Source organism: Paroedura picta, chromosome 2 (genome assembly GCF_049243985.1).
Source record: "Paroedura picta isolate Pp20150507F chromosome 2, Ppicta_v3.0, whole genome shotgun sequence".
Lineage (NCBI taxonomy): Eukaryota > Metazoa > Chordata > Lepidosauria > Squamata > Gekkonidae > Paroedura > Paroedura picta.
The window spans coordinates 130,168,734-130,176,703 of NC_135370.1; the positions used below are offsets into that span (position 1 = coordinate 130,168,734).

A 7,970-nucleotide genomic window follows, 5' to 3' on the forward strand; every position below is an offset into this window, starting at 1 on the left:
AATAAACCTGAGAATTCAGAGACACATCTGTTCCACTATATATTTCTGGTAAGGCTTTGGAGGAGGAGCGTGTCTCATGGCTTAAGTGCCACTCAGAGCTTAACACCCACTTAGGGCAGCTGTCTCACTCCTGAGTGCCTTCTCTTCCAACCAGCTTGTCTATCTGTCCAGCAGCCAGCCAATCGCCTTCTGTCCCCCACCACTGATCACTCCCTCCTCCTTCCACTTCCCTTTGAGGTTTGGAGGCTGCAGATCCTTGCTGCGTGAGAACTGCCCCTGCCAGTGAGTTCCATAGCAGCTGCCTGCAGCCTTTTCAGGTCCTGGGGGAGGGGGAAGCCATCCACAGAGTTCTTCCACTCCACCCCCCTAATCTAGCGCCTGTTATATTCCTGAATGCAATGGGAGCCCTTAGTATTGTTATAATAGTATGTCAATATAGATTCAGGTGGGTAGCCATGTTGATCTGAATTAGCAGAACAAAATTTGAATCCAATGGCACTTTTAAGACCTTTAAGACCAACGAAATTTTATTCAAAGTATGAGCTTTTGTGTGCATACACACTTCCTCAGACAATGGAACAGGGATCATAAGAATACAGATATAAAGAGAATAAATTAGCAGTAAATTAGTAGACAGCATCATGAAGATGTCTAACAAATATGCAGCATAATGAAGATGCTTAGCTAATTCAACAGCCTTGCTAGAATAATAAACTGAGTTTATCAGTCCTTTGGGTTCAATTCCTTTTCACAAAAACATAAGGTAGATGAAAATGTTAAGGTTAGTGATTAATGCCAGCCACTCTCCCAGTTAGGAAAGGAATTAAAAGAGATCTGTTGCTAGCCCCATCTATCTCCACCCAAGCATGTGATAAGCTGCCCTGAGTTCTGTCTCTTTGTTCTAAAACCAGAAAGTTAGATTCTAGTCCATCAATGTAAGTCTCTATTCTCTTTTGTTGTGGGGACTCTAGAGGTTTGCTTTCTCTTCACATTTTTTAGTTTATGATGCAAAAGAGGGGAGGGAGCACCTCTCTTTTTTGTTTGAATATATCTTACCTAAAATCAACAACCTCAGATATGCAGATGATACCATTCTAATGGCAGAAAGCGAAGAGGAACTAAAGAGCCTGTTGATGCGGGTGAAGGAGGAGAGTGCAAAAGTTGGCTTGAAACTTAACATCAAGAAAACGAAGATTATGGCATCCGGCCCTCTCAATTCCTGGCAAATAGATGGGGAAGAAATGGAGGTAGTGACAGATTTTATTTTCCTGGGCTCCAAGATCAGTGCAGATGGGGACTGCAGCAAAGAAATTAAAAGACACTTACTCCTGAGGAGGAAATCCTAAAAAGTATCCTAAAAAGCAGAGACATCACCCTGCCAACAAAAGTGTGTCTAGTCAAGGCTATGGTCTTCCCAGTTGCAATGTATGGCTGCGAAATTTGGACCATAAGAAAGGCCAAGAGTCAAAGAATTGAGGCTTTTGAACTCTGGTGCTGGAGAAGACTCCCTTGGACTGCAAGGCGAACAAACCGGTCAGTCCTAGAGGAGATCAGCCCTGCCTACTTCTTAGAAGGCCAGATCCTGAAGATCAAACTCAAATACTTTGGCCACCTCATGAGAAGGAAGGACTCCCTGGAGAAGAGCCTAATGCTGGGAGCAATTGAGGGCAAAAGAAGAAGGGGACAACAGAGAATGAGGTGGCTGGATGGAGTCAATGAAGCAGTAGGTGCAAACTTAAATGGACTCCGGGGAATGGTAGAGGACAGGAAGACCTGGAAGATCATTGTCCATGGGGTCGCATTGGGTCGGACACGACTTTGCACCTAACAACAACAATCTTACCTAAAAAGTTAGATTGTTACAATATGAATTCTAAGTATCCGTCCAAAGAAAAACATTTCAATTAAACATTTCTGAATAATGGAATTGGTATGGAAGAGCTGAACTTGACGTTATTAAAGCTCAGTGCTACTTAATATTGCCAGCTTCTATTTTGGCTTGACAGTGGCCACAGAGGGGATTGTGGAGTTTTGAGTTTTGTAAGGATTACCTCATTGAGGAGATGGGTTCTCTCAGACTGATTGATGGCACCTGCAAAGAAAATGGCTGACAGTGAAGAAAGAGGTTAGTGCCTAATGCCAATTAGGAAGGTTTTAGAAAAGGGAACCCTTTCTATGGTTTCAGGACTCCAATTTTTCCAGTGGTGTCAACCTCCCTGGTTTATGCAAAAACACAGCAGATTCAAGGCCATCTCCATGACAGCCTGGAATGCGTTTATTTCCATTTGGAGTTAGTAAGTCTTCTTTTTATCACAACAGAGACATTTTTTCTTCTGAGTGGATTTTTTCTTTGTGCCTGACTGAATGTTATGGGTCTTCTTTATCTGCCCCAACAGTCTCTTTCTTAGAATAAATTTTGAAGTCTGTTGTAAGCCTGTGCCTGAGACTCTTAACAAAAGGTGCATCAGGGAGGTAAAATAATCCTGAAATTGAAAGGACAAGATATGTTCCTTTTTTCCTTTTAAGGCTCAGAGTCCATGGTGTCCATGGTGATGATGTCCACAAGACTTCCGCCACATGGGATCCCCAATGCATATTAACCCCTAAAGAGCTGTCTAAAGTATCCAGTTTGATATTAAATTTGAGCCCCCTGAAATTTTCCTGGATAGTCTAACAAGAATGTAGCCCACCTGCTAGAATGCTCTGTGGGGTAAATTAATAAAGGACTATTTGTCTCAAGCCACTAGAGAAGCCTTTTTCAACCTTTTGACCATGGAGGAACACTTGAAATATTTTTCAGGCTTTAAGGAACCCCAGAAGTACTGTCAGCAGACCATGCCTCCCAACCATGCGCAGGAAGTGATGCCACCCAGACACTCGCTGGATGTGACCAGGCCACTCACACTGCAACATCACAGTTTCATGAAGTGAAGGCTCAAGAAAATCTTCAACCAATTTGTTTAAATTAATTAAAAAGAATTTTCGGCTAAACATACGGAAGAAGTTCCTGACAGCGGTTCCTCAGTAGAACGGGCTTCTTTGGGAGGTGGTGGGTTCTCTTCCTTTGGAAGTTTTTAAACAGAGGCTACATAGTTATCTGACAAATGCTAATTGTATTAATTTAGGCAGATTGTGAGTGGGTGGGCAGGAAAGGATGTGCCAGTGTTTTTCTCTTGTGGCCCTTCCTTCAATATCCAAGGAATTGCTGATCACCACTGTGGAATGGTAGGTGAATTTCCTGAAGGACAGGCTGGATTTTGGAGATTTTTGATGGGGGAGGATCACTTGGACATGAAATTGAGGTCACTATGGGTGGGCAGGTAGTTGTGAGTTCCTGCATTGTGCAGGGGATTGGACTAGATGACCCCGCAGGTCCCTTACGATTCTATCTGCTGATTGTTTGTAAGATTCCTTGTTGATATTAATTTTTTATGCCACAGGACCTGGCTAAAAAGTAAGTACATTTTCAGTGGTCTCCAGCCTTTTTCAGACCGGTGACCGGGGGGGGGGAGGTTAGAGGGAGGCCCAGGAACCGGAGGAGAGAGGGAGGCATGGGCGCTGCGCGCCAGCGGGCGCCCACGCCTCCCACCCACACCTCCCTCCCACCTGCTGCGGCCCGGTACCGAGGGCTCCATGGCCTAGTAGTGGCCCGCAGCTTGGGGGTTGGGGAACACTGGTTTAAGGCTTAAAATTTAAAAGACCTACTGACAGGAATACTCCTTACAATGTTCTGAACTTGATCATTTATAGAGTAAAATAGAGTAATAATAGGAGTAAGATACATCAAATTACATATGCAGATAAAGAAATACAGGAAATATTTTATCATTTTTTCCAGGATAATAAAAAAGAAAAGTCTCAGAATGACTAAGAGAATATCTAAAAGACATTTAGAGTATCAGGCTTACACCAGAACACAGAAAAATATCAAACCAAACAATAACAATTCAGGAAATCTCCCAGACAATAAAGAATACAAAGAACAAAACACCAGAACTGAACGGACTAACAGCAATGTATTATAAACATCTTGAAGGCGTATTTATGATACCTTTACAAAAAGTTATGAATAAGATAATACAGTATCTCTGACATGGCAAGAGGCATGCATAACATTAATGCTGGCTTTCAGAAACAGGGTTTAGTTAAAGGTTTTCTCCGATTGGGTGGGAGTTAATTTATTTTTATATATCTTAAAATTAAATTGATTGGGTTATATGACCATATATATCAACCTTCTGCCCCATGTCCAATGATGGGACTGGGGTGGAAAAGGATGGGGCCCCAGCCAAACAAATCCTTGCTGGCCTAGTGGGAGTGTATTACCTGAGGTCAATTCTAAGGGGAAAGTTTTTTTGATGACTCCTTGATGGAGAGGTATTGTGGAGTGAAATTGCTCATTTAGGTAAGTGTGTGCAAGAGAACTGAGACTCTGAGATAGAGACAAGATTAATCAGCAGTTCCCGAGAGATTCATTTTACTAATTATGCATCTCCTCTAGGTGGGGAGGTATCTGTTAGCGAGCCAGCCCGTGTTCTCACAGAATCTAAACTGTCCCTGGAGATTGATATCTGGCTGGTGTCCATGTTTGTGTCCTGTTTGGGACAGGCAGTGTGTTATGTATTCAAGTCATAGCTGACAGCTCTTTCAATATCAGTTTCAATCACACAGTGTACTGCGAATTAATATTTAACACAATATTAAAGGAAGGGTGTTTTGGGGTGTCTGTCTATAAACTATCCCTCAGTGTGGGAAGAGGTCTGGCTGCTAACACCATACCCATCTGCCTTTTCATGACAGTAGCTGTTGTTGCCATGCTGTCCTCTCTGTTGCTATGTTTTGCAAAGCTTGTGTACTTGCCAGGCCATAATGCTGTCGCAAATGAACTGTAATAACAGTCATTCCACATGTATTCTGTTTACTGAAGAAACAAAAACAGTTAACTGGAAACAGGAAATATACTGTTGTAGAAGTTGCAATTTGTACAGTAGGCACAGTATTTTACTGAGGTAACCTTTAAAGGGGTTATGCTGATCCACAAGAGAGCAAGCTTGGCTCTTACAAAAACAAAGTAGGTCTATCAGAAGCTGGCACATTTCCCTTTAATTTAGAGCTCAGCCAGTACTCTCCCTCTATCTCTCACTGGTGCTAGAGATCTAATTTCTAAAATGAGAGTAGTGGCCTATCCCAGAGACTGCAAATTGAACTGCTATAGAATGTTATTAATGTAGTGATTACATCATTCAAGGAAGATATCAGGTGAAAATGTGCAGAGGACATTGCCCCCTCCCCCTAGAGTCAGTCACTGTGTCAGAGGCATCATAGTCTTTCCTTAGGGTAGCCATGTCTCAGCAAAAACAGAGAGGAGTCTTGTGGAACCTTAAAAACTAACAGATTTACAGGGCAATTCTGAACATTTACAACATTTTAAATCAATGCGTATAACTTTGTTGCAGATTAGAGTTCACTTCATCAGCTGCATGTATTATGCCCTCAGCTGATTGATAATATTCATATAGGCCGACTTCTGGACTTTTAATTGAAAAGAAAAGCCCTTCTGAAGTGCTGCACCTGGGTGGGTGCTGCATCTGTACTAAGAGAAGGCTCTCAACTGTGGGTTGGAAAATACCTAGAGATTTTGGGGGTGGAGACTGAAGAGGAGAAGAATCACAGTGGGGATAATGCCATTGAGTATTTCTTCCAGAACAACCATTTTCTGCACAGGAACTGATCTTTGTAACATGGAGATCAGCTGTAATTCCTGAGATCACTGTCCACCACCCGGAAACAACAACCCTACAAGCTCCTCCCTTCCCTGCCACTCATGGCAAATAGATTGTCTGAACCATATGCACCAAGTCTGACTAACTAGTAGGTCTTGTAGTATTAAAGTAAGTGCTTAAGAGAATGGAGGAACACTTGAAATATTTTTCAGGGAACCCCAGAAGTACTGTCAGTAGACCATGCCTCCCAGCCATGCGCTGGAGGTGATGCCACCCAGACACTCACTGGATGTGACCAGGCCACTCACACTGCAACATTCACAAAGTGAAGATGCAAGAAAATCTCCAACCAAGGGATTAAACTGGCACATTTCCCTTTAATTTAGACCTCACCCAGTACCCTTAACTGAAAACAAAATGGCAGCATCTGGTAGAGTGAATAATTCAAACAACCTATTTGCTACAAGCAATAAACTGCCAACAAGGTGTGGGAGTATAAAATATTTATTTTAAAAATAATCAGAAAACAAAGGGGGAAAACATGATCCAAAGAATTCTTGATGTAAAGGATAGTATTTAGACTGGTTCAGCATAATAACCCCAGAAATTACATAGGAGTTGTCTGTCCGTTATTTTGATTGAGCCTGAAAGATACAGTAGACTGGAAATTGAACTTATAATATTAACCAAAATGTTTTTAATTTGCTTTTCTTAATATGTACACATCCTGTCTTTGATCTAGGTTTGCATCGAGGAAACAATGCTGGAGCTAAGGTCCTCTGAGACACCTGGCAAGAAGGGTCTTCCACCTAAGACACTTTTTTGATGCCTAGGAATGAAACTGACAGTAAAGAGTGCCTCTGAATATGTACCGAAAGTATTTCACAAAACTAGTACCTCACCTTCCTGTACGTGTTAGATTAGAAGTCTTTCAGGGCAAAAGGCGTTTCTGCCACAATATAGACTGCAGAATACCATCTCTCTGAAATCCGGCGTCTTGATTGACAGCATTCCTCCTCTCCGGAGATCTCCTTTCGCTCGCAAAGCCATTGAGGCCACGCACTTTGGCTCAGGAAAGCCCCGGGGATTGGCAGCGTTGCAGCGCGGTGTTGAAACAGGAAGGGAGTTGGGCAATGAAGCCGTCAGCGGGATCTTCCGTCCTCTGGGCTGCAAGAAAGCGCCGCTACTGAAACGGGGAGTCAGTGCGAATAAAATGGTGGCCGCCGGTTCCAGCAAGGGGACAGCAGATAGACTTCTGGAAACCCCTTGTCTTGCCAGACACCCCGCTTCACGCTCTCCGGCAGTGGAGGAGCCGAAAAAAGAGAACAAAACCTGAAACAATTCCTGGCATCAGGAAGGGCATGGCCACTGATCCCAGTTACTTCAGCACTGGTGCTTCTCCTTCCTTTAAACCAGCCCAGAAATACTCTGCCAGCGCAGGACTTTCTGCTTGACTACACCGACCCACAACGCAAGCTGAGCTTTAGCATCCTTGAGGACAGATTCAGGCCTGAAGCAGCAGAACAAAGTTTTGGGCCCACTGGCACCTTGAAGACCAACCACCTTTTATTCAAGGCGTGAGCTTTTGGGTGCACGCCCACTTCTTCGGACTTGGGAGATGTGGGAACTCCCCTGTGTCTACATTTCTTCTGCAGTAACAATATTAAAAAGGTTTTTCTCTGTGTGATTAATTGGGGCAATAACCCTAATGTGGGTCCGTTTGGCTATCAGTTCCACCACTGAGATATCTGCCTATTTGCTGATGCTCCCGTCGGATGTTGCTGCCGGCTACAGAAGCAGGAGGGGAGCCGGAGGAACGAGACTCTTTACAGGCACGAGAGATTAACAGGGGACTGATCTAACCTGGCCGCAAATGGCTGCTTGCTTCTGCGAGGCTTATCCTCTTGAACAAAACGCCCCGAGTCTTCTGCATCGCCGAAGTCAAGAAAAGCTTGGAGGCAGCGGATGGTTTCGAAGTCAGGCTCGTGCAAAGAACTCTGCTCCGAAGTTAGAAGAGCTCTAGGCTTTGAAGCATTCGTGCCTGTAAAGTAACACAAAAACTGGCGCTCCCCCTCTCAGATTCGAGAGCTGGATAACAAAACAAGGCAGAGCAACGCTGACTATAAACAACCCGACGAAACTATCCGCAGATCCTACCCTCACTGGGCACTGACATCAATTGAGCTTATGCTTGTCCTGCGATCATCAGCGGGCATTATTCCTAGGAACCGAACCCCTTTCTCCGAC

The 7,970-nt window shown here is 43.7% G+C and overlaps 1 protein-coding gene across 2 annotated transcripts in view; it reads right to left on the bottom strand.

Moving 5' to 3' along the window:
- Positions 1–7,945, bottom strand: part of MIDEAS (mitotic deacetylase associated SANT domain protein) — a 115,672-nt gene extending 107,727 nt beyond the window's left edge. For both annotated transcript variants that reach the window (XM_077322724.1, XM_077322723.1), the window contains exon 1: positions 6,626–7,945. The gene's annotated coding sequence lies outside the window, so the exon portion shown is untranslated. The remainder of the gene's footprint in view (positions 1–6,625) is intronic.
- Positions 7,946–7,970: the final 25 nt, after the last annotated feature.